This window comes from Camelus bactrianus, chromosome 1 (genome assembly GCF_048773025.1).
Source record: "Camelus bactrianus isolate YW-2024 breed Bactrian camel chromosome 1, ASM4877302v1, whole genome shotgun sequence".
Taxonomy (NCBI): domain Eukaryota; kingdom Metazoa; phylum Chordata; class Mammalia; order Artiodactyla; family Camelidae; genus Camelus; species Camelus bactrianus.
The window spans coordinates 51,778,921-51,805,007 of record NC_133539.1 but is presented as its reverse complement, the minus strand read 5'-3'; the positions used below and the strand labels follow the sequence as shown (position 1 = coordinate 51,805,007).

The following is a 26,087-nucleotide window of genomic DNA, read 5'->3' as shown; positions in this document are numbered from 1 at the left end:
GAAGTCATGATCTTCGTAAGTTAAGGACTGAAAAATTTATCATTTATTATATTAATCTAGAGGTTATTGTTGACCTTAGCAAAAGGTAGTTTGTCATGGAAGCAGTAACCTGATCATGATGGGATAAGGAAAGAGCAAGAGGTGAAAAAACAGAAACAGCAAACGTGGATAACTCTTAGAAGTCATAGCGGAAAGGAAGAGAAAATGAGCTAATACAGTATCTTAGGAATGGAGGAGTGAGGTAAAAGATGTTTTGGGAAAAAATGAAAATATTGGCATTTTCCTATGCTTAGAAGAAAACAGTAGAGGGGAGAAATTCAGTGTATAGGAGAGACAAGAGGATGGGATGGTTGGTGGTGAGATTCCTGATAAGGAGAGAGGTGTGGAGTCCTGAGCATAAATGGAAGGGCAGAAGGAGGGACATCACTTCTGCAGTTACAAGAAAGAAGGAGGAAGGGTAGGGATAGATGCAAGCCCTGTGTGGGTTTGGCCGTGAGAGGCTGAGAGCTTTCCCAGATGATGGCTCCTAAAGACAAGGTCCTGCTAGGAGTAAGTGAGGAGATTTGAGGAAAGTAGAGGTTTAAAAGAGTTCCTGGGACAAATGGGACAGTAGGTTGACCAGAAGAATGTAGTAGGATTCTCCTTGACAATGTGAATCTGGTGGGTTAATTTGGGACCTGTCTGTCTTGTGTGATTTCCTTCAGCAGTTCAGTGGCCAAGGTGGAAGCTCAGAGGAGATGTGCATTTGAGTTCAAATTAGGATGGAGTTTTACCAAATATGTGTGAAAAGATGTTAGGCATTTTAGCTGCTTTTGATTCTAGTGAAGGCCAGAATGAAAAAGCAGTAAAAGGGCTCGGATCAATTCTCTAAGCATCTGGTAAGCACCTACATTGTACCAGGCACTCTGTTTACTACAGAAGGAAACAGTCTAGAGTCTAGTGAATTTTGAAGGCTGCCACCTAGTCCAAAAGGCCAGGAACAGGTGATTAGATAACCTCTGCCAAAAGACACAGAAACCCATGTCATTACTTTTCTTTCTTCTGCTTGCTCCTTCCTCCCATCCCTCCCATTATTCTCTTGCTTTCTTACAAAATATCTGCCATCTGCCTTATGGCCAAGCCTCTAATATGCATCATACATATTCTGATTTCTAATAATTCTGATTTGTCCCATCATCATTTTGCTAAAATATTATCATTTAGGAACAATTTTTAGATCATCTACTTGGTATTAGTACCATGTGATTTTCTCTAAATTTTAAGAGCTTCCATCTAACTGTACAAAAGGCTATTTATTGAAAAAAAGGGCTGGAGAGAGGAAGAGTGGGTAGGTAAGAGAGAAGGAGGAAAGAAGGGAAAGGAAGCTAATTACCTGTAGAAGACCTTCTGGAGCAGCTCACCCTTATTATTCAAGGGAACTCCCACTTGAAATGAATAGAGGAGCTTCCATCCCTAATAATGACCTACACCTTCTGCCTCCAGAGTAGCTTCTGGACCTGGAGACATTCGAGACGACTGTAGATGACTAAATTCCAGCTTCTGGGAATACAGGACAGGATATGAAGGAGACCTGAAGAATATGGAAATCCCTAATTGCCAGTAGCAGTGGGATTCCTCACTCTAATTTCCTCTAAGCATTATAAAATGGTGGCTTACAAAGAGGTGGTGGCAGTGACGGCCTGCCTTTATTTGAACACATCCCATTCTGCTAGATTCCCTTTACAGAATGATAGGGCCATTTGACTCAAAACTAAATTGCAGATACATCTGGGGTAAAATTTGGCAGCTGTTGAGCAAAGCAGCTGTATTTTTTTTAATATTTGCTTCTTTCATGATTCTATAATTCACACTTCCTGTAAATATTAAGAAAGTATAGAGTACAGAGAAAATATCCATAATCTCACTAAACAGAAAAGAAAACCATTATTACCCATTTTTAAAACATCTTCTAGTTTTTTCTCTGAATGTTAACATAATTGAGCATACATTATATGTATAGGGTTATATCCTATTTTTTTATTAAATATTATGTAATAAGCACTTCCCAGTGTAACTATATCCTCTTTATAAGTGCCATCATCATGTCAGAATAATTTTCTATCATATAAACCCCCCAGAATTTACTTAACTATGCCCTAGATATAGATTTGAGTTATTTCTAGTATTTGAGCTTTTATGCCTTAAAGTCCTTTAAGATAAGAGCTGTAATGTGTCACATGAATTGTCAAACTTGGAGGAAACTTGAGGCAGGCAGTGATGTCACCCTCCAGAGAGTGGTCAGGCGATAATGTCACCCTATTAAGAGAGTTACTAATTGTTAATGACTGTGAAACTCATATTTGAGTTTTTAAGTGGTTGTTATGGAGTTTTTCTAAGCTTTTTCCCCCCTAAAGTTAAAATTCTAATTTTAACTTCTGAAAAGTACACATATAGTTTTGTTTGAATTTGTTACAGTGATGATAAAAAGCCATTCAAAATCTCACCACCCAGAGATAACCACTGGTAACACTGTTGGAAGTATATTTCCAAGTATATCTGTTTATCTGCCTCTTTTTCTTTCTCTTTGCCTTTCTCTTTCCAAAATGAGAGGAAAATCTACTTGCTGCTTTGAAATCTGCTTTCTTTTTAATCAACATTGTAATAGGCATTTTCCACATTAATAAATATAGATCTACATTATATTTTTGACAGCCACATTGTACTCCAGTATATGGGTAATTTATTGAATAAGTCACTTATTGATGAATATGTAGGATATTTGGAAATTTTTTCTAACTAAACAATGCTACAATAACAATCTCTATACACATATGCATTTTTTTAAAAATTCACTTGCCTGATTATTTCCTTAAGATAAATTTCTAATAGTGGAACTGCCAAAGTAAAATTTATCTTCTGCTAAAATGTCCTCCAGTAAAGTTGTATTAATGTGTACCCTCACCAGCAAAGAAAGAGTCTGCCCATTTCTCTGCATCTTCACTAATTCTGTAATTGTCAATTGTCATTTTCTCCACATAAGTGAATACTTTCATACTGGAGGTACAAGATGCTTTTCCCAAGTGTATAATGAAGGCTGAAACCTTAAAGAAGAATATATTAAATTTTATTACATGCAAATAAAAATCACTATGGTAGAGAGTATTTTTGAAAAACTGGGGAAAATACTGTGACATACCCCTAATACTTCAGAGTAGGTATAAATCAACAATGAAAAGGTGAATAGCACAGTAAAACTTGGAAAGGGCAAATGAGCAGCCTAACAAGCATGTAGTTGTGTAGTCTCATTCTTTGCTGCAAAGGCAGTGCCCCGTCAAGTCCTGCGAGGTCACCGCAGGCACCGTTTCCTGTGCTCTGTGAGCAGCCCCACCCTCACCGCTCTCCCAGGGTGCGTTGTGGGAGCAAAGCCCCACTCGGGGACCTGCAGGCTTCTGGGGGAGGGACAGCTAGTATTTCCCCGTGCTGCATCCATTTATGTGTATTTGACATCACCATCCCCCAGAGGAGCAGGCTTTCACATGAATGTGAAAATGATCGTCTGAGCTCTGCCATCAGACTCCAGAATCAGTAAATTATTGGGAAGGGAAAAATCCACACTAGCAACATTGCCTGATCCATGTCTCCAGGGCAGAATTGACACTATTCTTCTACCAGATGTAGATAGAGATTTCTGGATGTTCTCATAAATAAAGTGCTAGAGGCCATGTCATCAGTGTCCTCCACCTTCCCCTCTCTCTCTCTGACTCCCATGTGTATTACTACATACTTAATGAAATGGAATTTTTTCAGCAACTTCAGGGAAAGTGAAAGACGCTAGAGAGGCAGAGATGCCACGCTGACAGCATCAGCCCCTGCCCTCCATCGTGCAAACTGACAAACTGTGTTTTGGGATGGGGAGCATCTGATTCTCAGAGTGTGTACCCCAGGTCTTTCAGAGGGGCGGGAGTTGTGCAGCACTGTTCTGAGTGATAATTGGAGCATTCCTTCAGTGCAAAAAGTTCATTTGCAGATGACAAGGATGGCAAATGCCCGGGGGCATTCTTTCTCCGTCTAACTGAAAACCATGTACATGAATGTCAGTCATATGCAGTGACGTAAATCCTCAGGCAGTGTCCAAAAAAGAAGCAGAAAAGAGGCAATCGTGTTGAAGAATGTACAGAAGCCCCTTTAAACCAACCACAAGCCAAGACAAGTGGAAGGAACTAGGCCTAGTAAATGACCCCTTCTCTACCTGAGTAGTGAAACTGGGGGAGCACGTGATGACGAACTAGGTTTCAGTGATGCGTCCAGAGCAGTTAGGGGCCACGCTGCTGTCATTGTTGGCTCAGTATAGTGAGGGCCCAGGGTGCTGAATGCCTGGCTTTCTTAATGATGCGTTTAGAAAACTTGACATGTTATACACCTGCTTCTATAACATAGCCTGTACTCAGGCCAAACGGGGACACCACAATGATGATCAAAGTTGGAGTTGTTAATTAATATTGAGTCTTCCTCTCGTTCTTTCTCACCCTTTTCTTTTCTTCCCCAAACATGGTTGCCAATTCAAATCTTGGCCAGGGTGTGCGTATAGGATACACATTATATATATACAAGCACACGCACACACATATATACACACACATATATATGTGCACACATTATATGGTACATGTGTAACCTACTTTTCAGAGTTTTTCTACTCTCTTGTATAAGAGGTCTTTGTAGTGGATAGACTTAAGGGCTTATTTTTCGTTCATTAGATCCTTCTTTTATGCACTCTTTCTGGGGTGTCTTTTGTTATTTCTAATTCCTTTTAATGTGGGGTTATTGCAAACAAATCATGCATACCTACCTTATTCCAGAGAATCATTTCCAGATATTGATTTAGAATGAGCCACCGTACCTCTCACACTTTGGTAGGCTAAAACTGATTCCACCTTCAGTTCCTCCATGTAAATTTCTAAGCTTTTTATATATGGAAAATGAATATCACCTCTAATTTAAAATTAACCCTATATTTTGGGTGAAAGAAGCATTATTTCTCATGACAGAATTTGAGTAAAAGGTACACTTAAATCCTTTAACAGTGTCCTTCAGTCTGGTCCTTACAGACTAGTCAAGGATGCATAAGAGAAGTAATAGGAAGTCTCCAGTTAGAATCACTTTCTGGGATTTTTCTTCCTGCTTTTCCCCATCATCATCCATATTTGAATAATGTCCACTGCATTGGTTCTTCACCAGTAGGTTCCACATACTCCTCTACCACTTTTATAATAGCACTTTTCAGAGAAGGTTAGGAAGAATCTTAATACCATTTAGTTTTCCTAAAATGCATAAAGTATCTGTTGACAAGGTCTGCCTATCTATCTATCTGTCTATCTATCTATCTATCTATCTATCTATCTATCTATCTATCTATAAAGAGTCAATTTCCTGGTCATCTTATTGTTACCAATCATTAACATCACTCCTCTAGAATTGGTACAGAGGTCAGTCACCTCAGAGTAGGCTGTGTGCTCACCACTCCACCCCAATTCTCTGATACACCTAGGAAAAGAATTTCAGAAATGTACACCAACATCCAGAAAACTACTTCAGAGATCTGAATCTTGGTGCAGGAAACCAAGAGAAATCTTATTGGCCACTATTATTTGGAATTCTCCCTCTTTTTTCCCAAGCAACAAAGAACTATAGCCAAAATACTTTAAAGACTTCCTTTTGAGCAATTTTGGTGTTGAATTCTAGTTTATTCTTTCATAGAAAATGGGGAATTACGTATAAATTCTGGATAAATGCTTTTACCTAATAAAAAAAGAATATACAATTTTTGACTGTTACGATACAATGATCTTTCATGAAATTCAGTGTCTAACAATCATCTCCTTGTTAGTAATGAGCTAGACTTGGAGGTCTTCTTTAGAGAGGAGACAGGAGCCCTATGGATAGCCCCGCAAAGGGACACACACTTTGAAACAGGAAGAGATGCAATTAGAAGCCAGAAAAACAAGGGAGAGCTGGGTGCACGTTAATAGTGCCAGCAACCCTATAATGAGTTAGGCTTTAGTCAAGATGTAATCAAAAACACGTACTCAAGCTATTCATCCATTTCTAGGATTGTGCAAGGTTTTAGTTTCCTCTCATCTGTTAGCAAAATTCTTTTTGTAAAAATAACTTGATCTAAGAAGAAAGATTTCCCCACACCACAGTCAGATTATTCCATGGGAACAGTACACCCTTGGCAGACCACACTGACTTGTGGACCAGCCTGCGGATCCAGGGAAAACAGACAAAGTGACCCAGAGGGACAGAGTCAGGGCCAGCTATGGATGTGAGTCTTCACCATCTTCCAAAATCTACCCCAAATCAGTCATTTATATCCTTTCTCAACAATAAGCATTAGAAAACTTAAAGATCAAAGGTCCTTTTAGGGACCTTAATCACATGAGCTACTGATGTGATTGTAGAGATTATTTCTAGGTCAGCTCCAGCTACCTCCATCTGAGGCTCGGGACCTCAAAGCTGTCCCCTGCAGGGACACACACACATGCACACGCACACACACAGTCTGTTGGTATGGGCTTTTCTCCTGCCTATTAGATGCATTACAAATTTGTTTTTAATGGGGCCTCTCTGCTTTCAACAGAAATATTTCTGGAGCTCTCCTGGCTCCCACAACATTTGCTGGGTGCACGTTTAATATGTTTTAGCTTTACTGCCTGAAGATGGAATCAGGGACATCTACCTGCACATGACAGTGCTTTGGCTCTTGCAGCTGCAGAACTTAATATATGTATCAGTAATGAAAATCTTAATTAAGAAAGCTGCATCATTGTCCATGAACACTCATTTTTCTCCCCCTGCAAAGCCCTTTGTGTATTGCAGCATATACCTGGTCCAGACAGACAGAGCCCTCGAAGAGCTTGTCTGGCAGATCTTCTCTTGATTATTAACAGCTAGCGAATGACAAAGTCTCACTCTCCTTTTGTCTTGAAACTGAGGCTTGGAACAGCACAGCACACAACGTACTGTAGGGTTTGTTTGTGTTTTTTAAAACTTGCTTTTATTACGGTGGTGGGTTTAAAAATCCGACAGTGTTGATCAAAACTAATTTAGGTAACTTAGAGTTGCCAAAACACTAACAGATGCATATTTACACATATACTCTCAGGGAAATGTAATTTTCCATATAGAAACAATGCACAAATATAAGAAGGGACAATTGTAAGCTGTTTGCCCATGTTTCTGGCCCCTTTGGCCTCTGTGCCTGAAGCCTGCCACATCCCTACTTACATGACCTCAGCAGTTCCTTCTTTCTCTGGGTCATTATGCACATGCCAGTTTGCCATTTGTGCAAAGTAACATGCTTCGGAAGGTGGAATATCTTTAGGCAGACAACTGACTGTACCCATAAAAAATTGAGTTACTAAGATCTTTTGAAAATGTGGCCTATAATTATATTCATGAAGCAATGTCCAATTGTAGTATTTTAATAGGACCCAAATCATAATTCCCAAAATAAAGTTAATTCATTTAAAATTCTCTTTAAAAGCCTGAAAACATTTTACTCTTAAGACATAGCAACTCCTACTGTTAGTTCCATGACCTTGAATTATGACCTACATGATGAGGAGAGAGACTCGTGTCTCATCCACCTGTCAGTCTTCTGCATTTTCTAAGTCTCTGGTCTACAGTGCTAACCATTTTCTGGGACAGCCATGTAAGTAATTGAATTAGACTCAGCTAGGTGCTCATATAATGCTTTCTCCTGGAACAGAAGGACATGCCCACCTAAGGAAGGTCTAGTAATAAATATTTAGGACCTGTCTTCCTAGTGTACATATACTGCCCTCATCAAAAGGGGGGCAGACACGCTGTCTCTGGTGGTACTAGTATGATAATGTTTATTTATTCTGCTGCTTAGAACTTCACATGTCTTTAGTGCATTTATTTTCAAAATCATTATAAAATAGGTAACAGTTTTCTGCATATATGTAGCGTGAGAAAATTTGTGTAAATATTCTCCGTATCACATAAGACGTGAGGAAGACTTTATTATAGGAAAGTTATTTTTGAATATTCTTATATTAAAATCTCATGGTTGCACTCAACATTTTAAATGAAGGTTAAATATGAAAAGTAAATAGAAATAAACTTATGGTTTTATACTAGAACCATAATAAGAGGTGAGGAGAGATGCTATCAGGGCTCTTAGTTGCTAGATAGCAAGCACTGTGAACAGGTTGTTTTACTCTGGAAGATTCTCCTTTTCAGGAACCATCTGGCCAACTCTGCCATAAATTCTAAAGCAACTGTGAAGTAACTGGCCTAGAAATATGTTGCAGGTATATAGCGTAAGGCATATAGTAGGCTGTCAATAGATGTTTGGAGAATGAATACATGAATAAATTATGAATGAATGAGGGAAAGAATGGATTTTGTTGGCATTTCAAAGACTAAACCAGAAGATCAGGCACTTTTCATAATTTTATGATGTACTTGATTAGAAGTTTGAAGTGTGCTGAATTTCTAATCCTTGATCTTCAACTTTCCAAGCAATAGAATACTCGATAGAATGATAAAGAATCTCAAGATTTAAAATGTGGCTAGATCGGTTACCTTCTGTCTCTGGAACACACACACACACACGTGGGTATATATGTATATAGTGTGTGTGTGTATATTTCCGTGTATGTATGTAAACAATCACTGGATCACAATGTAAAATGAACTTCTTACTGTGAGTCATGAATAAAAATGTTTGAAAAAAATTGGGTAGATCAAGATAATATATTTTTCCATTCAGTGTATCTACAAGTGCTAAAAGTTGAACAGTGACTAAATCCATTCAATATGGCAGGCAGCAGACCTTCTGGCACCTCCGTGTGTTTCCTCATTTTTTGTGCTTGACATACCATATATTGTATCAACTTTGGTCCAGATGACAAGCTGAGGAGTCGAGCAAGTTTAGGGCCAAGAAATACCATGCAGCTGGAGAGAAGGTCTTGGGAAAGCGTACTAGCTGACTATAAGGATGCTCTTCAGTCCAAACCTGGCCACCCTTGGCTCTCACACGAACAGACATCTACTACCAGTGTCGTAAGTGATCCTGCTGGCAAACATGTACTCAGTGGTCCTCCAGAACATCATATTTATGTTAGTGCCTAATGAAATGTCCATAAAGCAGTGTGCAGTTTGTTACATTTAAGTGCCTATGACTTCCTTATTTCAAAAGCAAGTACCTTTAAACATAGTAATAGCATTTCTCTATATGCAAACCTCTGTACATAAAAAGGTTTACATTTTAAAACAAACATGTTTTTGAGTTTTATCCAAATTCAAAAAAAGCATCTGAAAAATTTAACAGCTGAAAAACACTTTCTCCTTGCTGGGAAAACTTAAACCTTGCTAGGCTTTATGCAACTTTAAAAAAAAAATCACTTCTGTGCTGAGAACTAGCATGAGAAATCTCAGCATGAAAGGTTGTTGGAATTTTTTTTCTCTTCATAGAGCTAAAACCAATCGTTGGTTTTAGAGTGATGCCACAATATGCATATGCTTTGTCAGGAACAAATATGATCTAATTTCAAGGGCATCCTCAACAAAAATTGGGGGGAAATGATAAAGGCTACTTAAGCAGTAATCCAGTGTCTGAAAGCAAAGGTTGAGGACATCATTGTATCATCAAGGTCTAGAAACACTGCTAACCCTTAGCTGGTTGTCACTGTTTGAAAAGCCTACGGATATTTGTTTTACTATTGTCTCACTCAATCCTTCCTCAGCTGAGAAGATCTCACAAGGGAGACGCTATTCTGTGATGGTATCCTGGACTTTGTTTTCTGTTTGTTTCAGCACTTCAATAAATGGTCTGTTACCTGCCATGATGACCTGCGTGCATTTGCTGAGCAGTTTTTCAAACCAAAACAAATTATGTGACTGTGTTTCTAGAAAGCCGAACCATTCTCAAGATAGTATGGAATTGGAAACACATGTAGACATGTCCATGCCATTGTCTGTTTACACTGGGCACATATGTTCAGGCATATTCAGGAAAATGGGAAAATAGAAAAGAGACTGGACAATGCAAATATGGAAATGCAGCTTGTTCAAACATTTGCAGCGCATACCCCTAACAGTGCACAAATGTAGAAGTGACTTTGTAAGGAAGGTCCGCGCGCAAGCATATTTCTCCTCATGCTCCCCTGGGAATTAAAGAACACAATGTCATTTTTTAATATCATACTGGCTACCTTTGGAGCGTGATACTTTGGATGGTGACTTAGCGGACCACTTCTGGGAAGAGAGACAACAACAACATACCTCTATTATTTACTGGGTGATTTTTGAGAAAAACAAGTCCTTCCTTGAAGACAGGCTTAGATATTTCAAGACCTCCTCAGAAAATTTTTTCAGCACCTTCTGTGCTCCAAATTGAGGCAGTTTGCATCATGTTTCAGTATAACTGAGTAACAGGCTGGCAAATTCCCTGCTTTCCTATTCACTAAAATCCAAAATAGAACTCACAAAAACTCCCTCCTTTATCACTGCACCCCACAGTGAACCCCCAGGGAGAAACAGCCCCCCTCAAAAAAACCACCAACCAGTGACTAGAGCCAGCCCTGAAAGACAAATTCCCAGCTGTAACTGTAGCACTTTGCTCAGTACTGTGAGCTTGCTAGAGCTGGCACATTTTTTATAATACAGATGCATAAATGTGCTGTCTGAGGCAGAAGAGATGCCACATCCCCTTTGGTGTTTCTCATCTAGAGTGCATTGCACGAGAGTAGCCTCCCCAGACCCAAAATAAAAGACTCAATTTGCCATCTGACCATTTTTCAAAAATGAAGACCTCCTGTGACTTAACGTCTCATGATGTTCGTAGAAAACCACCTTTTTCAGACTTTTGAAGCATTTTCCAAATTCAAACTTTCACTGTCTGTATCTTACACACCCACACATATGCATACACATTTAGAGATTACATATTTTAAATGAAGTATGGACCACTTTGTAGATTTTCTAAAGAGTGTGCATATGTGTATGTGTTTGGTAATGAATTCTTTTATAGTGGACATAAGTTAATCAAACCAATGGGAAATCACTGTTCAAAACCAATACAGATATTAATTTGCGGGGGCCATGAGATACGCATTCTTAAAAGGCAGGTTATTTTATGGAGTACTCCTTTTTCTTCTCTAAAATTGTTTTCTGGACTACATTTTTAAATTAAATAACATTGATTAAAGTGAAAAGGAAGGAAAATATGCTCATACCAGAGGCCAATTAAACTTCCAAAGTTGGGCCAAAATTTTGTCCAAAATTTAAATTGGCATCTGAGGGATAAAGATTAGAAACGCTGAGGTCTATGCAAAAGAGAGAAGGGTCCGAAGGCCATTTCCGGTAGCTTAGGGATGAATTCCAGGGCTTCAGACCTGTGTTTGACAACAGGCCCTACCTGTTCCTGTGTCCTTGGGGACAAGCTAATTCATCTTTAACCCTCAAGTTCCTTTGTTATAAAATAAGAATAGTAATTGTTTCCAAGAATTTTCTTGATGATAAGATGAGATAATACATGTAAAGCATTTAGTCCAGTAGCAGCCACTAGAAAATGCTCCATAAGGGTAGTTAAGAGTCTAAATTATTTTAGCATAGGCAGTATCTTTAGAACAAGTGCCTGACCTGGAGACGGACATGACATATGTCAGGGTGTTATTTCTGGCATGTTTCTCAGTTTTCACAGGATGATTTTTTACAACCACAACACACACAATTAAGTACACAATCATCATTTTGGTTTTTTCCAGGTGGTATGTAGTGCACTAAAAGGGTGCCAGGCACCATGGGAGGCACAGGATGCATACCGTGTTGTACAACCCTTACTACAGCCCTGTCGGTTACCATTATTACAGCCCCTCCTCAGATGAGGAGAACGCAGCCGCAGCTCTCCTACAGTTATGTAACTAGGTGATGATGGGGTCGGACTTTTAGGCAGGCAGCTAGTACCCAACCTAACCTAAGGATAATTACAAAGAAATAAAAACCCTGTACACAAAATATTTATCAGAGATAACTTTTTTTAACCTTTTAATTGTGGATATTTCAAACATGTGCAAAAGTAGAAAGAACATCAGTGAGAACCCTCATGAATTCCTCACTTAGCTTCAACAATTATCAGCTCCTGGCCAATCTTCTTAGCTGTATGTGTGTTATAAAACTGGAAATAAGCTATATGTTCAACTCTAGGGAACTGGTTAAGTGTATTATGACATATCCACTAGATAGAGTTTTTGAGTCATTAAAATATTTATGAAGAGCTTATAATAACCTGGACGACTTATGCTATATATTAAAAGGGGCATACATAATTATACATAATTATGTAATCCCAAATTTTTTAAATAATAAATTGTAGAGCCTGGAGATCTCCGTTTTTTGTCTTACCAGTGTTCTATTGTCCTGAATTGCATAACGTTGGCATGGTTTATTTTTAATGACACAAAATGAATTGCCCTTATGTTTAGAAAAACATAGATGTATTCATGTGTAAAGAGAGAGAGCTTATTTATCTGACTTCACTATGGAAATCATTTTATGCAAACAGAATATCCCATGTAACAGAAGCTTATCTCCTCATAATTATCAAAAGATATTTTATTTTATTAATATTAAGTTTCGATATGTAGTATCTTAAGTTGATATGCATATCCAGCTTCCTTAGAATATATTTACCATAATTCATTAATTTCTAAGTAACTGAGGGTCATCATCTTAGACAACAATTGTATTGCATTTCTACTGGTGCTAAAGAGGATGGGGAAGTATAAAAATAATGTTGTCTATTTGAATATTGTGTTGTGGTTTCCAAGCAGTTGTATGTGGCATCAACTACTTGGTCCTTAGTCTATAAGATTATTTGCTTCTGTGCTTATTTACCTCCGGACCACTATAATATTTTTAGTTCTCGTGTCTCCTTTTTATAGTTTTTATTTCTCTTCTTGAGTCATCAATTGTCTTCTTGTTGTGCTGGTTTCATTTTAATCTTCATTTCTTCTCTAATGCACCACTTCTAATCTGTTTCAGACTAGGGAAAAAATGCAACCAACATCATTTAGATTGCATATAAAGTCCGTGCATTCACTCATGCACTCGACAAATATGTAAATGATTGCAGTACACTGTGTACTCAGCCTGGCAGGGGATACACAGAGAAACAAGACACAGATTCTGCCCTCAGAAAGTCTTAATCTAGCAGCAGGTCTGAGAAATGTGCCTACTTTGCTGGAATCCATAACAGAAAGTGAGGTGCTCTATAAAAGTAGCACAGAGTATTATCGTAGTTCAGAGGAAAACTAACTGGGGACTTTACCAGAAGAGGTGACACTGGATTTGGGCCTTGAAAGAACAAGGAGGACTTGAGCAGACAGATAGAAGAAAAGAACATTTCTGAAACTGTGAGCAAAGCCTGGAAGAATCAAAAGGGTAATGACTCTGCAAAGAAGTATTTGGGTTTAACTAGAGCATGGAGTGTGTGAAGGCGAGTAGTGGGAAATAACGTGATAAGAGTAAATTGGGACCAGAAAGTGAAAGGACTTGATTACCAAGCCAGGAGTTTGGACTTTATTCAGTAGACAATGGGGAGCTATTGAAAGTTTTTAGAAGGAGAGTAGCATAATCAGAGCTATGTCTCAGAAAGATTAATCTGGCAGTAGTGAGCAAAATGGATTGGAGTAGGGAGAGACAAGAGGACACTGATCAAGTCGGAGACTGTCTCAATAGACCAGGAAGAGGCAAGGAGGGCCCTAACTAGGGCAGGGGCAGAGGGAACCAACGGAGCCAGTAAGCTGATTTACGAGACATAGCAGAAGGAGAATTAGTGCATTATATTTGGGGAGCAAGGGAGAGGAAGGCACCAAAGATATCATTACCACGTTGAGCCTGAGTGGTGCCATAAACAGAAGCAGAGGGCTAGGAAGCAGGAGCAGATTTGGGAGCCAAAAGCACGAGTTTAATTTTGAGCATACAGCTTGAAGGTGTGGACCGGGTGTCCCTGAGAGTTCAGCTGGGCTTTTGGAGGCATGAGACAACAGTGCAGCAGAAGGGCCAGGCTTGGAGGTCAACATGTTGAGTCTCCTCTGTCTCAAAGACAAAGAGAACAAAGGGGCAAGAGCAGAGCTAATCCGAGGGGCGTGCGGGATCTGTGTGTGGTCTACTTGGTGCCAGTTTGGGCTGCTTGTAGGTCTTTTTCACTTTCTTTCTGTTCTTAACCCTATTTGGAATGCCACATAAGTGGCTTGTAGATGTGCGAATTATACATAAAAACATATAAAATCTAGTTTGAAATAATGAGGTAATTTGGGATATAGGTAATGGAGTCAGTTTCACATTATCCACAGCCTTCATCCTCACATATAATATATTCCTGTGTCGCCTTAGAGATGTCACTGTTTCCCTCTGGGTCTCAGGCTCCTCAGCAGTTAAGTGAACAGGTTGATTAAGACCCCTGGTCACTGTAACTGGCTGCAAGCGGCCAAAACATGACATTATCTAAGAATCATTTAGGGAAGAAAGGGGAGGAGGCCAAGGCTCAGGAATCTGTATTTTTTAAACCTTCCCAGGTGATTATGGTAACCATAACCCAGTGGACCACACACTTCATCTCTTACATTCTAAAGCATTATCAATCTTTAGACAAAATCTGCATTTTAGGCCACAATTCACAAATAAGAAAACATACCCAAAATAACAAATTTACTGTCAAAACCCATCTATAACAAAATACTCCCCCTCTCCCCTTTAAGTTAAGAGTAAGATACGAAACGTATTTGAAAAGCGCTAAGATTTAGAAGTCTCCTGTGACGTTATAAAGTGGGAAAGATATGTGTGAAGGGGGAAGTGGAAGGGGCAGCTCGCCCGGGTGGGTAAGACCCATGCACACATACGGCGCGCTCTGCTCTGTGCCCCCTGGGGACTCTCCACGTCCCCAGGACTCCGCTGTGCCTGTGCTCTGCGGCTGACTCGAATGCTCCAGCTGTGCTCGTTGAGATTGTAGATAACTGCATTCCAGGAGTACCTGGGTACATTGTTTTCGTTTGTTTGAGCTACTAGAACAAAATACCAGACGTAGACTGGATGGCTTATAAACAGCAATTTATTTCCCATGGTTCTGGAGACTGGAAGTCAGAGGTCAGGATGCCCGCATGGTCAGGTGAGGATCCTCTTCTGGGCCACAGACTTCTTTTTGGCTCTTCATACAGCAGAAGGGGCTAGAGAGCTCTGTGGGGCCCCATTTAGAGGAGCACTGATCCCACTCATGAGGCCTCCACCCTCATGACCTAATCACCTCCCGAAAGCTTCACCTCTAATACCCTCACATTGGGAATTAGAATTCCAACATTTGAATTTGGTGGAGGTGGGGAAACAAATATTTCGACCATGGGGCAGACTCAGAATAGGTCTAGAGTGAAAATTTTAAAAGCCTATTGAGATTCCAGGGGAGGCTGAGATGAGCCCATTCGTTAAAGGGTTCATCTTTAACCTACCCTCTTTGTTTTGTTCATTTCTCATCATACGTTTCATAAATGAACTGTTACATAGCTCCATTATTACCACAGTGCCTCAGCCATGGAGGTCTGTGCATCAGGCCCCCAGAATCCACAGCGCACTGTCATGGACCACGCAGGTGGTAGGAAGGAGAGGACTGAGATATGGGTTCTTTCCTCACTTGCTGTGTTCTTTCTCCCGTCCTACCACTGAGGAAACAATCTCCTGAACTTGATAGGTCGGATTGGAGAAACACGTTGGATTTGGGGAAATCGGAAGGTTTCCAACTTCCAGACTAATTCTGACATCCCATTTGCCCAACTAGTATTTATTGAGGAGTTACTACAAGGAGGGCATTCTGCTGAGTATGTATTTACACAGAAATTAGCAAACAATGGTGATTCTGATTGTGCGCTGGCTACTAGGAAAATTCTGCACTTAAGTGCAGAGGGGAACTAATGATAATGATGATGCTACTACTTTACATTAATATGGATCTTACAGTGTTTTCACAAAATTACATTTGATGCCCTTCCACTCCTCTAGGGAAATCCTTCTCTCATCCTCATTTGTCTCATCACCCGTCACCCTTCTTCTGCTCTTCAGCCTGCAGTTATCCATCACCTTTCCCCAGTCAGACTGTGGCATCTTGACTGTTTACACTCGGTTAGGTGGTCTGGTAGCCTCATTAAAGTAATTTACTCCAAGGTGTGAATGAGGTTTAACCCTCTTGGAGAAACTGTGTTTTAGAGAAGCTTGTTAGTCAGCCAGGTTTTTTCCCTCCAGTTAGTGACATGTGAAGAGAGAGATTTTTGAGAAGAGCTCTCAGACACATCCTCTTTGCCCTCTGTGCCCCAACACACAAAGCTCTATTTACATTTCTAACAGAGGCTAACAGGAAATCAGCGAAGCAGCCCTATGTATCTCATCTACCACCCCTACACACACATATTCTTTCTCTGCCTTCCCTCATCTCTCTCTCTCAACCCTGCAGGTCACTATACTTTTAGTGTCACATGACACCCATGTATCATATACCTGCTGGCTTCCACCATGCTGGACCACCACCTTAGTTCCCAATCTGTTCCAACTCCAAATCCTGAGTCTTGGTTCCACCTTGTATTTATAACCTTATAACTGCTCTTTAAATTTACCTCTTTAGATTGTATTCCCCTGAAATTGAAGGTAGTTGAGTAAAACAAATGAAGCATATAGCTCTAAAGTTAGATGCCACTCACTGGGCAAATGACCTCAGGTGAGGCATTTATCATATCTAAGCCTCTGTTTCCTTATATGTAAAATGGGCATATTGTGAAGATTAAGTATGATATATAAGTGGGATCAGGAACATTTTGTTAAGAATTCAGTACATGTAGTTACTATTCTTAATATTATTTATTATCTCCACTTCCCTCAAAAACTTTGATTTGGATTCCCTCTACCGGTTCCACCTTGGAGGAGCTAATTCTTGAGTGTTCTGTGCTGGTCAGAACCAGTTTCCTGCACCTGACCTTTTCAGCTAGTTTATACAGAAAGCTGATAATGATAAGGAACAAAGATAGGACATAATTTTATAAATACAAGCATATTTGTGGGGATAATAAAAGACGAGATTTGAAACCAGGTCTGTTCTGGGAAATCAGAGACTTATAACTTCTTTTAAAAGGAATACTATACTCTGGATGAAGATGAGTTTCAGAGTCACAAGGTAGTGCTAAACATAATTAAATCACTTCTCTGATAATCCATTGTATTAAGAAAGCAAAGTCAATAACACAGGAAACAGTTGTCCACATTTCAGGGTATTTTTCTCTCTCCCAACAGAGAAAGCAGAGGCTTTCAAGTCAGATCTTGGGTTACATCCAACTCCACCACCTAAAATCCATGAACAAAAAGACTCAAAATCCCCTATAATTAATTTGTTACGGATAAGGAAACTGAGGCTCAGATAAATCAAATAATTCAACCAAGATTAATGACCCCATCTTGCAGACATATTATAAAGATTAGAAATTATGTATAAAACCTGGCATATTGTTTGGTCTAAACAAATGCATTTCCTGGAAATCTAGAGCCAGATTCTTCTGTGAGATGAAAAGAAGCTGAAATTTTGCCCACCTTCTACATATAACAAAGCTCTATATTTAAAGACAAATAAAAACTATCTAGCTACTATAGAACATGGAAATAAACATTTTCCACAGTTAGATTTTTAAACCCAATTTGCCCATTAAGTATGTCCAGATAGACAGACTGGATATAAACTAAGTGCTTTTTCAGCATTGATTTCTAAAAAAGAAGTTTTCAAAGGATTCCTAATGTACTTTAGCAGTTTAGAAGTGTCTTTTGTTATTATGTAAGAGAAATATAGGGTAATCTGAGGCTGTGTCATTTTTTAAAAGCCATAAAAAATGATCACTTAACATTTTATGGAAAAATACAGAGGCATTAGTGAAACCTCACCAAAAGGAGATTCCATATTTCAATATATTTAATGCCTAATTTCCAAGGAGAAATATTACTCTTATCTAAATAAATCTTGAATATTTCAGATAAACTGAAACATTGTATGCCGAGTGTTTTTTGTTTGCTATTTCTAATGCATCAGTAATTTTGAACTTCGTTCCATATGCCTCTTTAATTTATAGTGAATTAAAAAATACTGATTTTTCAAAAATTAATACACAATCTCAAGCCACCAAGTTTCCAAATTATGATATTTCCAATGGCAAATGAAATAACATGCTGTCCGTGCAGTTAGTGATTTTAGGCAATTTGAACATCATGATAAAAGGGGGGGAAGATGGGGAGATTACAAGCAGTGCTATAATTAAAGGTCTGTTGATTCTTCAGTTTAAATGCCATTGTTGAAAGATTTTTCACTCAGATGTCAAAGTCTGTGGCCAGCCAAAACTTGGCATGCTAGAACTCAGCCCAGGGAAACATTGTGTTCTACAGATTTAAAAACCAAAATCTGTTAAGAACAGAAATCTTGGTCTTGGGCTGAATTCTCATGAATCAGAACCAAGGAATAGCCAAATACCACCTCCTCTTTTCAAAAGGAAGTAGTGCAGGTGGATGTTAATAGGAAATGTTTGTTCAGATGGAAAATGAAGGGAAATGATCATTAGATGTCATCACACAGTGCACTGGATTAAAGTTTTACATAATTAAAGTATGGTTTTTTGAGAAGTTTGAAACATTTTAGAAGCTGCTTCTAGTTAATCTTTCATGGATGATTAAATGGGAAGCAATGTTTACCTGTCTTCCCAGATTTGCATATTCAGGTTCAGTTTCTCCACACTGCATCTCTTGTTACTGGCAAAACATGAAGCAAACTTTGTTTGCTTAACACTGCCTAGAAATAAATTTTCCAACACCATTCTTCCTTTTCTTTAATTTGAAGTTTACAAACCAGTGACCTGTGAGTTGCATTGAACTAGCCTATAGAAAGAAAATTTTTGCCCATATAGTATTTAATAATTTGAGAGTTTGAGCCAACCTTTAAAGATTGAGAGCTCATCCACAAAAATCCAGTTTTTCCTGCTTCTCTTAAAAATGTGGAGACTGAAATATTAGACCTGCATTTTTGCATGGGACCAGTTTGGAACTGAGTAGTAGCTGTTGCCTTCGGACAAGCCATGTCTTCTCCATTTAGACAGAGTACCTATAACTCCACATTTTAGGCCATACCCACTGTACTCATTTACTCTATCACCCTGATTCCTAGAGGCACATGACTTTTCTTTCTTTGCTTACAGTATACATATTGTTTCCTTGCTTTCTCTGCTTATAGTATTAAGTTTTAAAACTTCCAAAAATTTCTTTCCAATAAATAATAGCATTGCAAAGGCTATGCATGCTGGTGCTCAACCAAACATTATTAAAAATGACAAAAATTAGAATGCAATCAAAATGTCCAAAAATAAGGAATCACTTAAAAGTATGTTGATACATCTATAGAATGGAATACTATACAGGGCTTAAAAATATATGTCTTGAAAGAATGCAGGCTACAAAATGATGTGTATAGCAGGACTCCTATTTTGTGGGAGAAAAAATATTTATACATATAGGAAAAAGGCTAAAGTGATGTGAGGGGATTTTTAAAATATATACACCTACAAAAAATTTATACAAATAATTTAATAAATATGCCCCAAGGGTATCTTTTGTAGATGCCCTTCCATATGGTTTCCTTACTTCATTTTTACCCAACCATCGGAACATAACCTGAAGCTATTTTTCAGCTATCCAAAGCTGATTATTTTCTTGTCTTTATTCTTTAGAGGATACAATTAAGAATAAGATTTTCATAGTTGTTTTAAATACTTGAAAAGGTGTTCTTGCTGGCCCACATACTAGACTACCACCTTGCCAAAGCAAGAGAACTGGTTCCTGTGTTGACCCAGAGTTGGTTTGTTCTTCTGTATCACCCTTTGCTGATACTGAAAATTATCCAAAACATCGTAAAAGCTTCTTGGAACAGAGAAATTACACATAAATAGGTACTTAATAATCTGAATACAGAAACTCTCAGGAGCTGGAACAGAAACTCATCATTACAAAGGCATCAACTCTGTGCCAACCATAGGAAGCAAAACTCACCGGTTTGAAAAAAAAAACAAAAACTAACAGGTAAAAGCCATCTAAGCATTTATAGAAATTATTCTGATCCCAGTATTTAGCACAATGCCTGGCAGATAGGAAAATCTCTAAAAGTATTTGTTAAATAAAATATGAATAAATTTCCACTTCCACCAAAAAGCAATTGACCTGTGCATCAAAAAGCCAATCATCTTTTAAATAAAGATTAAACAAGAAAATTTTAACTTTATTCATAAAACTTCCAGACATAGATTGGGTGCTCCAGAGTTAATAATTCCATAAATTTTTCCCAGAAGAAAAAAGTTTGTTTATGTGTATGGTTGAGTGATGTATGAGTTTAGGGAAAGAACAGAGAGGGATGAGAGGTGATCTTCTTCAAGATGAGTTCAGTGATGAAGAAAGACTCCAGATCCTAAAAATGCCTCTTCCTCCAGGCAGTACTAGCTTCACTATTACTGATTTGACCTTTTTGACCATCTCTTTCCCTTTCTGTAGCACATTATTTAGCTTTGGGCTCCATAACATCTTGTTTTCATGATTCTCCTGTTCATCGGAGTGTTCCTTCTGGCTCCATCATCTATTTTTCCTTCATCTGCCCACAAAATGTCAGTCTGCCTTTCTTTCTTCCCTCACTGCATTCTTGAAGTCTAGCAGCAATTTTAGCTGCAATCAGACATTCAGATGCCTTCCTGAAGATCTGAATGTCTCGTCTTGGCCTGTAGACTCTAGTACCACAGGCATAGGTTTCCAACTGCCAACTATTCATTCCCACCTGGATGTGCCACCCAGATCATCTCAAACTCCTGCTGCTATCCTTCTAGAGTACTCTAGAAGCTAATCAAATCAGACCCAATACACTTTGTGCTTTCCTGTCCTCATGTTTTTATTCATTCTGTACTCCTTGCCTAAAACTCATCTCTCCAAATTCTAACAGCTGGAACTTCTCCCATATTCCAAAGTTCACCCCAAACTTTTTTCAGGTAACTCAGGTAACTTTTTTCAGTGTCCATCATCAAATGATATTCCTCAGCCCACTGAACCTACAGAATTTTGTTAGCAACCCTTTTTGGCATTGGACTTATTTTACGTCGTATTTTAGTTATGTGGTGTTTATTTTCTCCTGATTTCTAAACATTAGGTTTATGGTGTCTTTCTCATCTTTGTAGCTATTTTCTGGGGCTCAGGTTCTAGCAGAATCCTTTATTTATAGCAGGTGTTCATTAAGTATATATTGAATTAAATTTGGTTTATTTATCAATGGTTATACATGTGTTATGATTTGAAAGACCCAGAAAGTCCACCTACCCAAAGCGTGGCCCCTGTTTTCCAGACCATAATACCTTGCTTTGGGGCTTTCTCTTCTACCAATAGGAATTGTCCTGTAAGTTGTGTCTTTTTGTTCCCTAGCAAGTAAACTATTGATTTGTTAATAGTTCAGTTACTCCCACCTTCTAAGGTCTGCTTTATTTCCCAAGAGGAAGCAAAGTCTTAGAGGAATGGGCCAGAGGTCAGTTATGTTCCTCTTGTACTCTGTTGTTCCAAGGGAGTAACAAATAGGAAAAGGTCCATGAGAAGGGTAGAGTAATGGAAGGAAACTTGGGCTGTGCCACTTTCTAGTCGTAGGCCTTACTTTTCCCATCTGTAAAACTGGATGATAATAATAATTTCTACCTTACAGAGGTGTTACAAGAACTCAGTAAATAGTACTAAACAGTAAATAATAGAAAACTAAATAATAAAGTACTTAGCATAATATCTGGCAAACTGTAAGGGCTGAGAGTTGACTACTGTTGAGTATTCATATAGATGGCGTATATAGTATATGTATAACCATGTGTATAGTAAGCATTTATGTGTATACTCAATACATAATACATATACATTCACCAATTTTTATAATTGTAATTGTTTTGTCATCCCATGAACCTGATGGCAGATCCCAAAGAAACTCCCAGATAGCCAGAGACCTTCTGGGGAATGGAGAGTGTAAACAGTGTAAAAGAAAATAGAACAGGCTTTGTCAGACAGACCAGGGTGTGACCCACAGCACTGCCACCTCTCAACTCTGAACCCAGGGGAAGTTGCTTAACCTCTCTGAGCCTCAGCTTCGTCATCATCAAAACCAGAATGCCTACTTTTACATTTGCTTTGAGGATTAAGAGAGCTTTTGTTTTCCCTAGTGATTTTAAGATTGATCTCATTGTTTTGGTGATTCCTATTCTTTTTCTGAACTTCACAGTTGTTTTCCTGACAAATTAAATTCCAGACTTTTTGTTTTGAACCAAACTTGAAGGAAATGGGTGGCACTGTTCAGAAAAATGAAATAAAATAAACAGTGGTAGTACTGGCTAATAATTTCAAATTATTAATAATTTAAGGTAGTGGTGAAATGTTAAAATATGTACCAATTAATAAGCACCAAACCAACAAATACTTATCAAACTGTGGCTAAATCCTTAATCTAGAACAAACTTACCAGTCAGACCAAGTTTTGCTGGGATTCTTTTTAAATGAAATATATTCTACCTATAGAAAGAATCAACTGTACTAATCCACAGGTTTTTAAGTTGGTCATTTTTTTTAAGTCCAAGACTTTAGATTTTTACTGAAAACAAAAAGAAGTCCTTTCCACATAGTAGTCCTATCTGAAAGGAGTTTTGTGGAGGGGTGTTTAGGGGGGAGGGAGGGAAAACAAAGGGGGGGAAATGGTCTTAAAAATATCTACAAATCTTTCTGGATCTGAAAGATAAAGAACCTCGGAATGTATCCTCTCACATTTAGTCCCGTAGTCACAGTGCTGTGGTGTGCACTTAATGCTCTAGGGGACCTAGAGCAAGCGTTACAAATGCAACCGAAAGTCTCATAAAAACGAGCCTCTTAACAGTGTGTGAGCTGGTCTGCAATGGCCTCAGGAAATCCCCCCAGCTATTCACGTCCCTTTTATCCACTACATTCTCTGACTCAAAGGGAAACCTCACTTCACCTCCTTGACCAGAATTGAGCAGACATTGATTTGGTTACCCAGCGCTTTACTTATTCATTTATTAGTCTTCATCATTTGTATTCCTCTAGAACAAAAGAATATATCTCTTCTTTGCATTAATTCAAGTTTAAAGACGTGCAAATGTGTGTTTGTGAGAGAGTGCATATTTATGTGTATGTAATTTTATGGCTAGCTTGCCTTAATTTAAAATATTTGCCGTCAGAGCTAAAGTGCATACGCACCATCACCACTGTTGTGCAGAATGACTCTGCTTGACATATTAGCTGAATTCCTAAAAATGTTGCATGTAAAGTGAGCTTTTTAACAGAATCATGTTTTTCTATTCACTTCTATAATTAGTCAGGTTAAGTGTCACATGGGAAAAATAAGTGGCCCAACGCATTATTTTTAAAAAATTAAGAATTGCAACTTTCACCTCAGTAATAATGATGCCTTTATCTATGGGCACTTTATGTGGCTTAATTGCCCCCAAGAAAAGCCAACAAGAAGTGAATCCAATTAAAAAGCAGATATTTTGGAAGCAAATGCTATGTGTAAACCACTGTGCTGGAGCCAGTGAGATATTCAGAAAAGTGTGTCAGTGTTTATCCTCAGGGAGCATACAGTCTAGTTAAGGATGCTAAATAGAAAAGATGGGATTGTATACAACAATTAAAGATTTAAATAAGAGTTCTAGATATTTAGATATGTTCTTTGCACAATTACATTAATGATTTATTTTAAAATATAGCAGTTAACTTCCCTTCCATTGGAAGGACTCATTGATCGGGTACCATATATTCTTACAGCTACTGAATGGCAAAAATGCATGGGCTGTTCATCTGAACTCGACTCATAGATTTGTTTAAACAAAGTCTGAGTAATTCAAGCAATAATAATGTGCATTGTGGCAGAATACATGTTCCTGTCCTTTTAAGTGTTGAACACCCAGTGGCTTTGCTACGGGTCTTCCTTCAGGACAGCTTGTTGAACTAATAGACATCTCTAAGTGGATGTTTGATGTTAAACAACCAAGGAATAGCCTTTGAAGATATTTTCACTCCTCAATACCAGCTTTGGATGTGATGTTTTCTTTTCTTTTATAACACTGAATTTGTTCTTATTTAGGGAATATGTTCAAAGTAGAGCTGGCCAGAACAGAACCATAATAAATTATGTAGCAGTATCTATTTAATGTATAACTAACCATTATCAACCCAAAGATCATATAGAGACTTAAAGGAAGCAACATTCTTAGTTACTATCTTAGGTACCTGACAAAGAGATTAATGTAAGTTCAGGGGAAAACCATGGAGGTATGTACAACTTAAATGTCTGAGAGTGTGCAGGCTGCCGTGCGCAGTATTTCCATACATACCTTTACTCTTCTGTTGACGTGTAAATAATAATGACGTCAATAATGCCAAGCAAATGGGATCTTTAGTTTACAAAACATTGTGGATACATCATCCTTTTTGATCCTCAACTTGTGATCTCAACAAATTTTGAGATTATTAAATCACATATTATCCACATTTTACAAGTGAAAAAATCTCTGGAGTTCAAGAGCGTAGATGACTTGCTTAAGGACACAGAGCTCTTAAAAGGTGCAGCTGCTTCCCCTGATGCAGCAACACGTTGTGACTAGCTCAGAGGAAGCCGCAACCCAAACAGAATCTTTTCCACACCACAATGGTCCTGCGAGGCACCAGGCACCAACGAGTTGCCAAAATGCAACCAGCAGGTTTGAGTTGTCAGAGGATGGAAGAGCCCTCAGGCCATAGGCTACCTGCTGTGATTTCATGCAAGAAGAAAAAGGGATGGTTAGCTATCTCTCTCTCTCTTTTTTTTTTTTTTTTTTTCCCCCGGTTAGCTATCTTTAATAAGGTGTTTTTTTTTCCCCCTTGGTAAGTAATACTGGTGATTTTCTAGGAAAATCATGGTTGTGTCTGATCTGGTTGTGTGAGTTTTTTGGGTCTGGTTTTTTTTTTGGTTTTTTTTTGTTTGTTTGTTTGTTTGTTTTTTTCCCAGCTCCTTAAGAGCTTGGACTTCAGTATGTAAAAAGGTCTTAGTCCTGATCTGGACAATCCCTCCCACCTCCCAGGATTTATGTCTTTTCCATTGAAAAAATTTGTGAATATAATTAGTTGTCTTTGAGTTGGCTTCCTGGAGCTTCTTACTTACTTAAGAATATGGTATGAAGATGAAAGAGACCATGGGCCACTTCACCAACACTGAGTGGCATTGGGAACTTACAAAGAAGTGTGACTCTGAATCTCCGAAGCCGTAGGCTTTCATTGGCAAAATAGCATTCAAAACTGCCACTAAATTTTGCTACCTGAAGAACAGAAAGGTAGAGTTTCAAACAAAAAAATTTAGCACCTGGAAACTAGTCTAAAAACTAATAATAATAATGTCAGTGGGTCCTCCATTCATTATCGTTTCCCTTAAAAGCCTACAGACATCCAGCCTTCTTTTTGGCTTGGAGAATTAGACCTGACATTTGAGCTTCTTGAACTTTTTTTTCTGTTCTTACTTCAAAGCCTCAATTAATGTGAAATATCAAGATGATATCCCCAACACCTTGCTCCCAGGACACTCACAACCCAAGTTAATGTTTTTTCCATAATAATAATCCTGCAGTTATAAAGTATAAAGTGTTTTCATATTCATGATCTTATTAAGTCCCATATTAGCCTTTTGCATAGACAAGGTAATAATAATAGTAATAATAATATAAGTAATAATATAATATTATCATTCCTATTTTGTACCTTAGGAGATAAACAAACCAAGAACATGATCTAAGGTCACAGAGTGGGCAAGTGACAGAGCCACAATTAAATTACACCCAGGTGAGCAGGTGATATTCATAGTCCAACATGATTTTCACTAGGCTTGCTGAGCCTCACAGATCTGCCCTATGATTCTCAACCAGGCTTTGGAATTCTCTAGAGGACTTACTAAAACATAGGCACTCCAG

General features: G+C 38.4%; 1 protein-coding gene across 27 annotated transcripts in view; it reads left to right on the top strand.

The window, feature by feature from the left end:
• The window catches only part of ZBTB20 (zinc finger and BTB domain containing 20), a 758,521-nt gene that overhangs the window by 591,557 nt on the left and 140,877 nt on the right, over positions 1-26,087 (top strand). Inside the window, exon 1 of one of the 27 annotated variants that reach the window (XM_074363958.1) lies at positions 25,941-25,959. The exons of the other annotated variants lie outside the window; for them this stretch is intronic. The gene's annotated coding sequence lies outside the window, so the exon portion shown is untranslated. Of the gene's footprint in view, positions 1-25,940; positions 25,960-26,087 lie in introns of those variants that run through there. 27 annotated transcript variants of the gene reach the window in all.